Source organism: Cupressus sempervirens, chromosome 1 (genome assembly GCF_028749045.1).
Source record: "Cupressus sempervirens isolate cs-2001-9-10 chromosome 1, ASM2874904v1, whole genome shotgun sequence".
In the NCBI taxonomy this organism is placed as follows: Eukaryota; Viridiplantae; Streptophyta; class Pinopsida; order Cupressales; family Cupressaceae; genus Cupressus; species Cupressus sempervirens.
The window spans coordinates 164052150-164064403 of record NC_143118.1 but is presented as its reverse complement, the minus strand read 5'-3'; the positions used below and the strand labels follow the sequence as shown (position 1 = coordinate 164064403).

General features: G+C 33.0%; 1 pseudogene across 1 annotated transcript; it reads left to right on the top strand.

Annotated features, from left to right (window-relative positions):
* The first annotated feature begins 4643 nt into the window (after positions 1–4643).
* On the top strand, positions 4644–5303 carry LOC149576661 (expansin-B3 pseudogene; annotated as a pseudogene). The gene is made up of 2 exons (XR_016354484.1): positions 4644–4850; positions 5044–5303. The product of XR_016354484.1 is annotated as an expansin-B3 pseudogene (transcript).
* The last annotated feature ends 6951 nt before the right edge of the window (positions 5304–12254 follow it).

Sequence of the window (12254 nt, the reverse complement as noted above, 5' to 3'; positions counted from 1 at the left end):
CATTGGACACGATCTTTTGACAACAAGGAAAAAGTCAATCCCAACAACAATTTTTGAAAATCCTACAAAATATTTGAAATGCAAACCCACTACAAGATGATTGGGATACCCTCATGACTTTAAAAAATAACTCTTTAAGTTCCAAACAATGAGAAGATTTTGATAAAGCTACACATCTATTTGCAACTAATGAATTCATGAAACTACATAATAAAAAAATGCTAAAATAGTTGAACCACCCAATAGCAAGTTTAGTTTTTCTAGAGTTGCTATACAAAGATCAAATGAACATAATGAAGATGATCAACTTCAGCAAGAGGTCCTACTATGCATTGTTCAACATATCGTGTTAACAAAAAATTTATGGATACAAGTTGGACTTGTAAATGGATCATTTGGACAAATAACATGAATCATCTATGGTACAAATTCAAACCCTTCAGATCTACCAAAATATGTTGTTGTTAATTTTAAAAATTATATTGGACCAACTCGGGATACACATAACTGAAACAATGTACCCATTACTCTAATTACCCAAGGAAACCGTACACAACTACCACTGGCTATGGCTTGGGCCATTACAATACAAAAAAACATAGGAACTCATATTAGAAAAGGCTACAATAGACATTGGAAAAAGAGAAAGAGATGGATTGACATCTAGATAGCAATATCGAGAGTGGAATCTATTGATGGGCTTTAGATTCAACCATCATTCTCTTTTGAACGATACTATAAAATACAAAATAATTTTTACACAATTGCCAAGAAGAAGGAAGGAGCATGTCTACAACTATTGTCACCACTTCAACAAACAACATCGCCTACAACATGGAAACATTAACCAACAAAGATAACAACAAAATCTTATATCCCTTATTTTAAATAATTCTCAAGAAAAAAAATTCAAACTATTATAGAATGTCCGTTACATATTGTAGAATGCCAACTATTATAAAGAAAACACACCATGCAATGCCAACTATTATAAAGAAAATTGATTGTGAATATCATTTAATCATCTTCTATCGTTCTAAGAAATCTACAGTAATAGATTTCACTACAGAAATATTTTGTTTCATATGGTAAATTATGCTTTAGACATAATGCATTCTTCTCTGAGATTTACAATCGTGGATTTTGGCAAAAAGGTAGTAGTTCATTTTATATATTTCTGTGTAACATATTTGTTCTATCCCTCTAATAAATTAAGTGATTGCAAGGGCATTGGAGGCAAGTGAGTCATTCATTTGGGTGATGAGAGAGGAAGGGGGGGATCTGTTACGGTGTCTGTCTCTATTTTTCAATTCTAACTACATCTGAATTGCACATCCTCATCTTCCTCATCTTGAATCTACTCATTGACTCCTTCTTGTTCTCAAGTCTTTTGGAACGGATTTTATACGACATTAAGGCTAGGTAAGCTTCATAATTGAACAACAGGGGATGGTTTTTACATGATTTGGGGAATAGGAATACTTGTGTGTGGGGGCTCATTGTTATAGGTTGGTGTTCTTGGTCGTCAATGTTATCTATCTATTGGGATTTGACCTTGATGTTCTGCTCGCATTTTAAATGAGAAATTTGAGGCCATGGAGTTTATGTTAGAAAAGAGACACTGATTTGTAGCATTGTTTTTAATATATTGATTTTGAAATCTCCATTTTAAGGATTTTAAATATTAAGATGGATTTAATATGGGATTTAATGTCAATGTGTGTGATTGATTATCAAATGTGGGAGTAGTGCATTTTGTTTAATTAACTTCTAAAATATACTATAAATTATTTATATTTTTTGCTTTATTAAAAGTAGAACACAATATGAATTATATCTGTTGTATATTTATGTCAAACTATTCTAAATATCCTTTGCATATGCCTCATCAGGAGGTTTGAACATCCTTTTCATACTTGTCATCTGGAGGTGAAATGGTGAGAATGGTTGGAGAGATATATGGAGAGGATGGTGGGATTCAAAATTTGTTAAGTTGTATTCTATTAAATCTTAATATGTTTATGAATCGGATCTGGCATGGATATTTGAAGAATTTTTCTGGTCAGTAAGATTAAAATATAAATAGTTGCACTTGACTTTCAAAATTCAATACTTTGGATGCATTTGATTTTTTCCCAACTGATCCTAAATATCCTCCCTCATCTTTAATATAGAATGGATATTTGAAGAAAAAATAATGTTTTTCTAAGTAGTAAGATTAATATTAAAGCAATTGCATTCAGCTTTGAATTTTTGTTTTTGGGCTCAAGGATTGATCCTATTTCTATATCTCTTATTTTACCTTCCCTTGAGCATAATAGTGTAGCCTTTGATGAGAAAAAGAGAGTTTTGAAGCCTTTGATGAGAAAAAGAGAGTTTTGAAGCCTTTGATGAATAAAATAGATTGCACATAACCAAAGATCTTAAAAACTATTGTCTATTATAGTGGAACATTGGCAATGGAGGAGAAATGAATTCAGAGGACTTATTACTAATGGAAATTAAGAAAAGAAATATATAATAATGTAATAATTAAAAAATGATAGTTCAACTTTGATCTTTAATAAAATACTATTATATTTTGCAAAGAAAATTGAGATTTTTCATTTATTTAAAATATTAGAGATCAACTCCTTTTCTAAAAAGAAAATGGAGTGTTGTAGTTTCAACATTTTTATACATGTTAGTATTATATAGTTTTTAAAGGTTAAAGCATACAAGCAATAAGTCCTTATATATATTGACTTCCCTATATATATTAGAGAATATATAAGCTCAAGTATGACCTTTTCTCTATTTCAATTTTTTATATAAGTTTGCAAGCTCCTCAAGTTGTGGCCTTGGATCCATATTATTTGAAGCAGAAAATCTATTGTTTCCCTTTTCTTGTCGACATTTATTGCATACTAAACCTTTTGATGTATGAAACACTTTCATTCGTAGATAGCATTCCTAACAAATATAAAACATATGTGGCATTCTCAAGCTATCCAATCGTTGTTGAAACTTCATTTGGAATCTTCTAGAAATTATCCTCAAGAAATGTAGTTGGGTTTTGTATATTTTCTCTATTGCCTTGTCCACCTAAATTTATCTTGTCTTGGCTTGTAGGAACAGGCCCTATTGTTCTTGAATTTTCATTTTTGTGAGTCATTTCCACAAATGCCTCAAGAAATGTACCAAAAATCTTGATTTGCATGCCAAAATTAAGAAAATCATTGCCTTGGGAAATGTGCCAAAAATCTTGATTTTTGAAATAAAAATCTCAATTTATGTACAAAAATTTGAAAATCATTGCTTCGGGAATTGTGCATTCTTTTTTGAAAATCACTACCTTGGGAAACATGTCAAATTTAGGAGCAATTTTTTTCCCCACAGTTTCCAATTGTGCCAAAATTTGACAAAGTTTATATGAAAATATGGGTTTTTGGTCGCTTTGAGATCAACAGTGATGTCTGTTTGGGTTCAAAGTGCACCGAAAATCAATGATCCCCCAAATTCAATACAAAATAACTCTAAAAAATGAAACCTCTGAAAGAAAAAACATAGATCTAAAAGCCAAGCCAAAATTCTCAGAAACAAGACACGGGCATGAAGATCTAGATCTTTGATACCATATTTAAGTTGATGAAAGCTCAACCCCACAGCTACCAAGAATCACATGCATGCATGCAAATACCTATCACAGAAAGAGGAGAAAATCAATTGATTCTTGAATTCACAGATCCATAGAAGAGGAAACATTCTTGATGAGCAAAAAAACAAATTGCTATTATCAAAAGTGAATTGGTTAATAATTACAAAGAGAGATTGTCTTGATAAAGGAGATCCAAACTCTAAAAAGGTCTAACGTAGGTTGTATAATAATAATTAATAAAAGAATTAATTGTTATATGCCTAAACTTTAGGTTAAGTAGACTAGAGCTAATTAGAAAATATCTAATTACTCTAACAACAACATCACAAGTTTCAGCACTACTGACATATTTTTTTGTTAACTTTTGCATAGCCTCCTACCAAAATGATTGGAAATTATTTTTCTCCAATAAAATACTATGAGTACTGTTGACATTATCAGTACTACATATACATTTTACCATAATTATTTTTCAGTTTGTTAATTCTTTTATCCATGAATTTAAACTTAGAAATTAACCCCTCTAGCAATCTCTTGGTTCCAACATAACATTGAATCATCTCAAACAAAGTTCACATCCATATACGCCCTCAATAAAGAATAATTATACATATATGCTTCTTACTAATTACATATCTCCTTTTCATTAAAGCTTACTTCAAATTAAGTGCATATTATTATAATAGTGCAATTTCAAAGTTTATCTTATGTTGGCTTTGATTCTTTATTTTAAGAAAACAATGTAGTAGATAATAAGTTCTTCTTTCAACTTCTCAAAGCGAAATTTCAACTTCTCACTCTTTATTCATAGCTATGATAGCATATTAATTGCTCCTAATTTAAAACACATAATTAAAATTCCTATCAATACTAAATATCATGGTTGTATTATTCTATAATTGTAAGTCAATGCAGACTTTGTTGCACTATGCATTAAGATATTCTTTCAAAAATATCTCTTGCACATACGCAACTGTTTGTTAGTAATTTTATTAAAGAATAAAGCATGAAAAATCACCAACTATTCTCTCGTCCTAAGAAAGAAAAGTGTCGGTTGCTGAATGGCCTAAACCCAAAAATAAAAACAAAATGTGAGTATCCGGGAAGAAACATCACATTCCATGTGAATGAGGGGTCAACGGACTACTGGTTTTCCGTTTTGATCAAGTATGAAGATGGCGATGGTGATGTGGGAGGCATACATCTGAAAGAGGTATACATTCTACATTCCATATCTTTCAATCTTTCTACATTCATTGTGTATACTAAACATTGATCAATAAAGATTCACAATAGAAAAAGCTACTCAAAATTATGAAGGATGTTGGTCTTAGTATGATCTCATATGCTTCATCTGAGCTTTGCCCACTGAATTCGTTGGTTTTGTGGATGTATGGAAAGTGCAGGCAGGGTCAGGGAGTTGGATGGAGATGAGGCATTTGTGGGGAGCGAACTGGTGTTTGTTAGGAGGGCCATTGAAGGCGCCATTCTCACTGCGAGTAACATCTCTTTCCTCCAACAGAACACTCTCTACCAGAGATATCATCCCACACAACTAGTTTCCCACCGCCCTGTACAAATCACGCCTCAACTTTGACAAGGGAAAAAAAACTTTGAGTTGGTTTCCATGTAAACGAGGAATCCACACTTACAGAGGGAGTTTGTTTGTTAGTTTGGTAGTTAATATTGGAGTGTGAACATAAGAAAAATAACGAAATGGAACATAAGAAATAATCCCAACAATAAGAAAAACCTATAGATGACTTCAGATAGACCGACCTGCACAAGGTAAATTCTGAATTCATTAGCAACTAATTGCGCCGCAACTCTCGAACCAACGCCACTTTCAAAAGCACGCGTCAAATCTTCCCGACAATGTTTTCATTTCCCACTTTTCTGCCAAATTTGTGATGTTTAATGAAGAACCAATCTTTTCCCTCAAGTCCAATACAATAGCAAAATTTGTTAAGATTTCAGTTTAATTTCTCTCAATCTAATTAATCGTCCAACCAAATTTTTCTCAGTTGCTAATTAATCCTCCGAAAACAGAAGTACTAAAAAGGAAGTTGTGGATTTTTCATTAATGACAGCAGTAAAAAAAGAAACTTTCCATTGCTGTGATCAAGAGAGGCAACTTACCATTGCTATAAAATGGTCATTTACAGTTTCAAATTAAGAACAAATCTTTTCTGTAGCATCGCATCCCAAAAAAAGATCAGGAAATACCTTGTGCAAATTTCAAAACAGGGGAATGGCATTCGCTAAGGAGATAATGAGAAGAGTTGTGAATCTAGTCTGCCATCTTATGAAAGAATTTGTCGTCAAATGCTTCAACTATGCCTTCAAAAAGCAAACTTTTGAACAAGTTGAGGAAGAAAACAATTTGCAAAATGCAGAGCAAGAACAGAGGGAAAAGGAAAGGAGAGATTATGCCACCCCTCTTCCTATCAAATTAGCTAAAGAATACATGGCGGCGCGACAGAATTTGGTAAAGAACCCAACAGAGTCTCAAATTACAGATGAGCCTAAGGTCAGAATCCGTATTTGCCCAAAAAAAAGGATTTACCATTTTTTCTTATGATTTTTTCTCTTTGATTTTGGTTTTCAAGATATTATGTTGTTTATTAACAGGATACTATTTTTGAAAAGAAGAAACCAACACAGTCTCTAATTGCAGATGAACAAAAGGTAAGAATCTGTTTTCCACCAAACAAAAATTACCGAGGTTTTTATGCTTCACTTTGATTTGGGTTTTCAAGATTAACTTTTGTCTATTAACGTGATATAATTTTAGAAGAAGAGTAGCTGGTTTTTTAGAGATCCCATGAGGGTGAGGAATCGACAAAGGGCCACCTTTTATATCTCGTTGGGTAATGCTAATTTTATTTTATTTGATCCAACGAGTTAAAATAGTTAAACTTTGTTGATTCAATCTAATGAATACGTTATTATTACATGCAGCTAAATCTAGATCCAAATCAGCAACTCATTTCCAATTGCTACACCAATCAATTCATAAATTGGAGCGATTGGAGTGGCAGCAGTCACTTTCGAAGAAAAGTGTCAAGCTACATCAAATTTCGTGTGTATACAATTATAGAGACATGTTAAAATTCTATTCTCTATGAAATGTTGAACAGTTTTGAGTTTTAAAATAGTCCTAAATTGTACGGTACGACGGCCAGGTCCATTGAGGTCTACTGTCATGCATAACCTAGGAAACCCTCAAATTCCACATGTCATGCATAATCTTTTTTTTCTGCTAATATTTACGCCTCCATTCGATTCGATTCGAGTCGCAGATTTGATATTTTAATTCTCGACTGGAATCATTTGCTCTGGAAAGACTCTCTATAGCTCCACGATGTCAGGCAAATATTTGACAAGGCATCTTAAAACTCCACCAACTGTAGTCTAATTATACAAATGATAATATTTTCCTTTGTCATTTTGGAATCCACCGTCAACTACGTTTGTATCATGTTTAAGATTGATATAGCATAATTTTTTGTTTTGACAGTATAGAATTTTAATTGATATTTCGAATCATGTTCCTAATGATCAATTAAAAATATACAATTAAAATCAAAATCATCGTAAATATAGTGTGTGAACTATAAAAAGTAATGATGCCTGCAACTATGATTAGGAATATCAAACAACATACACTGTTAGCTGCCTCTGCTTAATTCCAAGAATCTGTTCTTCATTAGAATCGAATGAAAATATATTCTATTTACATTAAATATTAGTAATTTTGGTGGCGCACCGTATGGTGTGGCTATAAATATCCCTCACTTGGACAAATCTGTGTTCATTTTATTTACATTGTTATTTCAGATCTAGCGTGCAATGAACTCAATACCAAGAAATGTGGTTCATACTTATAGTAGAATTCTCTATATGTCAAAACAGATTTGTCCAAACATTGCTTGACTAAATTTCTTGGTGTCACAACCCACTCCATCTAAATTCCAAATAACTCGAAAATTCTCTCCTACGTGGGTTCATTTTCTTGAACTATGAAATTGCGTTAACTAATTTAATTATGCATTGGAGATAATGAGTCGGTTGCTATAAAAAAGAATTGGTTACATAACTAAGAAAAGAATCTTACAACCACTCCAACGGATGGAGAAGAACATGAAGACTTCCAAGAGGGAAAGGGGATTACGACAGCAGCAATTTAATCTGGGATAACGAAGGTGCTTGGGGTAGAAATTCTTTTTTGGTGAGATGCATGGGAACGATGACTAGTGGAACACAAGGTTCCACTCCCATTTACTGCAAAATGCAACGATTGTCATCAAGATTGTTGATCATCGCGGCGATGGATGTCATGGTAGTGCAATGGATTTATCTTAGGAGGTCTTTGAGACAATCACCATTCTTGCTGCTGGAGAAGTTTACATTGATTTTGAACTTTGCTCACTTAGTGTTGAAGGCAACTCGAGGCACAGGAAGGAGCTAGAGGAGAAAATGACATTCAAGAAAGGAATAGCGTTATTTACCAGGTTTTCCTGTATTCACACTATTTACTAATTCGGATTCTTTAAGTGCGATTAAGTGAACAAGATTATATTAGGTATATTAGATATGGCCTTTGATTACTGGCATAAGAATTATTGAATTTGAAATGGACTGCTTGTCAAGCATTGTTTCATCCGTATAAATTGCTCTGTAGAATATCTATTTTAACCATCATTAGGAACCCTTGGCATAAGGTATCGTACCATGGTTGAAAACATATAACAGTAGTTCCATGGTTAGGATTTGTATTTAGATAAAAATAAAAAAATAAAAACTTGTCTAATTATGCCTTCGCATACTTTTGGAGTGCCCAAATTCTTATGAGGGAGGCTATACTTGTAAATTCTTGACTCTTTAGGGAAGCATCCAAATCAAGATTATATACCAACTACATGAACCATACCTGTAGATCCCAAGTTCTTTAATGTGTGATCTCTCGCTATTTTTTGAGAAATTCATTGTGAGTTGCATGAGCATTGGGTTGAAATACATATAACGTTGGTGTCTTCATTTACTCACATGCCTTGTCTAAATCCATACATTACCACTACAACTCGATGAATATCTTTTTCTATAATACTATAAGGATTGTGATATAAATACTGCCAATTGGAACAATACAAAGGAAAGTCCATTTACAAGTCAACATAACTTGACCTGAAGAAGCTCTCTCTCTACTGATTCTACACCTTTCTTGTTTGCAAGTTTGCAGAACTTTAGTGTTAGGTCTTTTATTGCACTGCTTTGCATATGTTTTGTCTAAGTTTTGTTTTGAGTTGAACCATTAAATTGGTTTCCTTAGATCAAGTCTCAATAGGTGTAACTTTACTTAAGTTGTGCCAATTTTGTCAGAAACATTGCATGGGATAGTCTACACCTTTATGACTATAGAGATTGCAAACTAAGCTATGTTCTTTAGTTTTCTTCTTGTGTGGTGTGTTTATAGTTGTTTTTACCTTGGAATAATGCTATTTTATGGATGAAAGCTGATAATGATTTAGGAGTTTTAAATATACTTTTGTCTTCTTCGTTATTAAGAGGAAATGGAATTTTGGCTTAAGCATATCTTTCAAACTCAGCAGTCTCATTTTGTCTCTCTGAATTGTGTATTGTAAGATTGTGTATTGTGAGTTTCTCAGAGATGAGATGCTTCAGTAGGTGAAGACTTTTAGTCTTTCATTGCTACCGACTGCTAGCAAAGGTTAGTCAAACATTTTCTTTGGTCCTTTTGTAAAGCACATTGTTAATCATCCACATGTTGCATGAATTTCCTCATTAGGCTTTGTTACTTTAAATCCAATGTTGAGGTCTGGCTGCCCAAGTTAATCTCTATGGCACTTTGTGCATTGATAATAATATTTTCATAGTGTAGATGAGCACAAGTTCTGTATAAAATTTCTCTATGGATCTATGAGCCTCAAGACTGGATAGCTTTTGCCTTCTGCTTGATGTTGATTTTAAATTAGTGGTAGATAGCCTGGAATTTATATAGAATTTCTTGGTGGATTTGTGGACCTGTTCTTGCTTAACAAAGATTCCTAAATGCTAGTTACAACACCGTAATGCAAATGTGATTTACTTGATATAATTGTGGATATCAGCAATCCAATCTTGTCCATTTTTTTGGGGAATAACATGCTAGGCATATTAATGACACAAAAGAGTCCATTGTTAGCTATGTGACTAACTTAATCTAAGCATATTTATAACATATGTCAATAGAGAATTGTTGGTAATCCTTGTATGTTGATGAGTATATGGTTCAATTCAAGGTTGAATAAACCATTTTATGTTTTATTTTCTTTATAAATGATGGAGATGGGACTGAAATGCTAAAGTGATAACTAAGAAAATGTCGCTTTGTTATCTTGTTGACCGATGAATGTTCCTACATTATTTGTGTGGCACAATTCCATTAATCTTCTAAGTTTTACTTGTTTAGACTCTCTCGTTGCCGGGATGGGTATCTTTCATGTCAGGAAGAATTTCGGGGAAGCTTAACAGCTTTGTGGTAGGGTGGTAAAAGCACTCCTACAATATTCTCCCCCTTGTTTCTTAGGCAGGTTCTGGAGCTCCTTACAACTTGGTCGTCATGGTTAGACCACCTGGTATCTGGTATTCGGTACTGGTAAATCTGGTAACGAATTTACAATTTTCTTTTAATTTGAGTATTTATGTGTATGTATCATTTTAATTAAAGTCAATGATAGTTAATTAACTCATGTTGATGAGTCAATATTCAAAAGACTTTGACTCCTGTTGATTTTTTTGCAATTTATGGAGATGGTTGATGTGGCATTGATTTTGCAGGGGCAGTCATTACATATGGTATCAGAGCTCTTGGTTCCACACTTGGACCTTGAGTTCACTATGCTAAACATAGAACTGTAAGTCAACTTGTTTACTCTATGTTGTATGAGTTGATGAGATGGGTTGCATGTTGTGTCTCTTAGTTATGATTATTACGACATAAAAGGGTATAAAGTTTCTTATGCATGTCATGATTTTGAGTTAAAAAAAAATTTAATCTTTAAAAGATTGTCAAATGGAAAGTTTATGGAATGACTGGGAAATTGCATACCTAATATGTTATGATTATATTTACTTTAAACCATGTGATGGTATAATATGCACATTGGAGTATTAAAATTGAACTATTGAGATAGTCAAAGGATGATTGACTTTTGCATAAGGCTATGAGAGCCTACCAAATGAAGATTCAGCTTGTGATAGCAATGAAAAATGTCTTTTTATTATGTAAACGATAGGTGATGCACATGCGGTGCAAGAATTTATTTCTATTTTATACCAGGTTGATGAGGTTCATTGAGTAATTTAAATACTAAGTAGGAAGAAGATGGATTTCATTTGCAAAAGTATTGTATGTTCCATTATGCATTTAGAAATGTGTGATTATCAAGATAAATTGCATGTGATGCATGAGAAGTCTAGTTATGTTCTTAGCGATCCTTGGACGCAAGGTTTCGTTAAACATCTACTCCCTCTTGGTGACTAGTGAGAGTCATTGTGCTTTAAGTGAATTGGGTTTCATTTTATTATGTTCGGTTTCATGAACTTGGATGTGATGAAGGACTAGCTTGAGATTTTATCTTTTTTTTGTGACCACCAAGCCACCAATTTCTTATGTGAGCTATTTACTTGACTCTTGTTCACTTTTATTTTGGTTGTATCTCCTTTTTGGACTTTTACTTAAGAATTATGAATCTTGTTTTTAAGATTTTGTTGATCTTGAGGTGGCTAGGTTGTGTGCATGTATTTTTGATGTTGCTAGTCCTATGATTTGGAAGTGATTTTATCTATGATGTTCATTGTGGAGCATTGATAGGATGTACAAGGGAGTAGATTGTGAAGAACATGCCATTCTTCCTTTTGCAGTTATCTTATGCTATTTTTATTATTTTGGAAAGCTTACCTTCCACTATGGGTGTCGAATGTGGACAAACAAGGAAGGTTAGATGCTGTGTACTTTCCTTCATGGAAGGGTGTAATGTAGCAATTATGGGACAGATAGGTGGATATCTCCATGTTTAGTTTCCCTATCTACCAGTTCTGAAGAATGGATACATGTCTGTTCTTGTTTCTTCTACAGTTAATTCGAGATTTTGAAAGTGCTTGGCCAAGCCATATTAATTTTTCCAAATACTGTATATGCGTAAGTGCACAAAGTTGTGGTGCCAAAAGGGGGGTATAAGTGGACACCTTTTTCCTAAAATCAGAAAATTCTAGACTTCAACAAGAATTTGAAGATAGTTATGCTCAAAATTTTAAGATATGACAAAAAAAAAAGTCATAGTCCTTTGAATCTAGTTTCTAAACTACCAATTTTTTTTCAAAATGGTTTAGTTTTAGGTCCTCAAAAAAGGGGGTCACAGAAAGTGGTACTGTTTATTCCAAAAAAACATAACATAGTACAAAGTGTGGCCCCCCTAAAATTTTAACTTTTTTTTTGAAATTCTTTAATCGCTCTGGTCAAAAGTAACCTAACACTATGTAGTTTATCCCAGATTTTTCGGGTAATTTTATAATGTGTATTTTTTTTTTAATGAATTTTTTAATTAGGCCCATC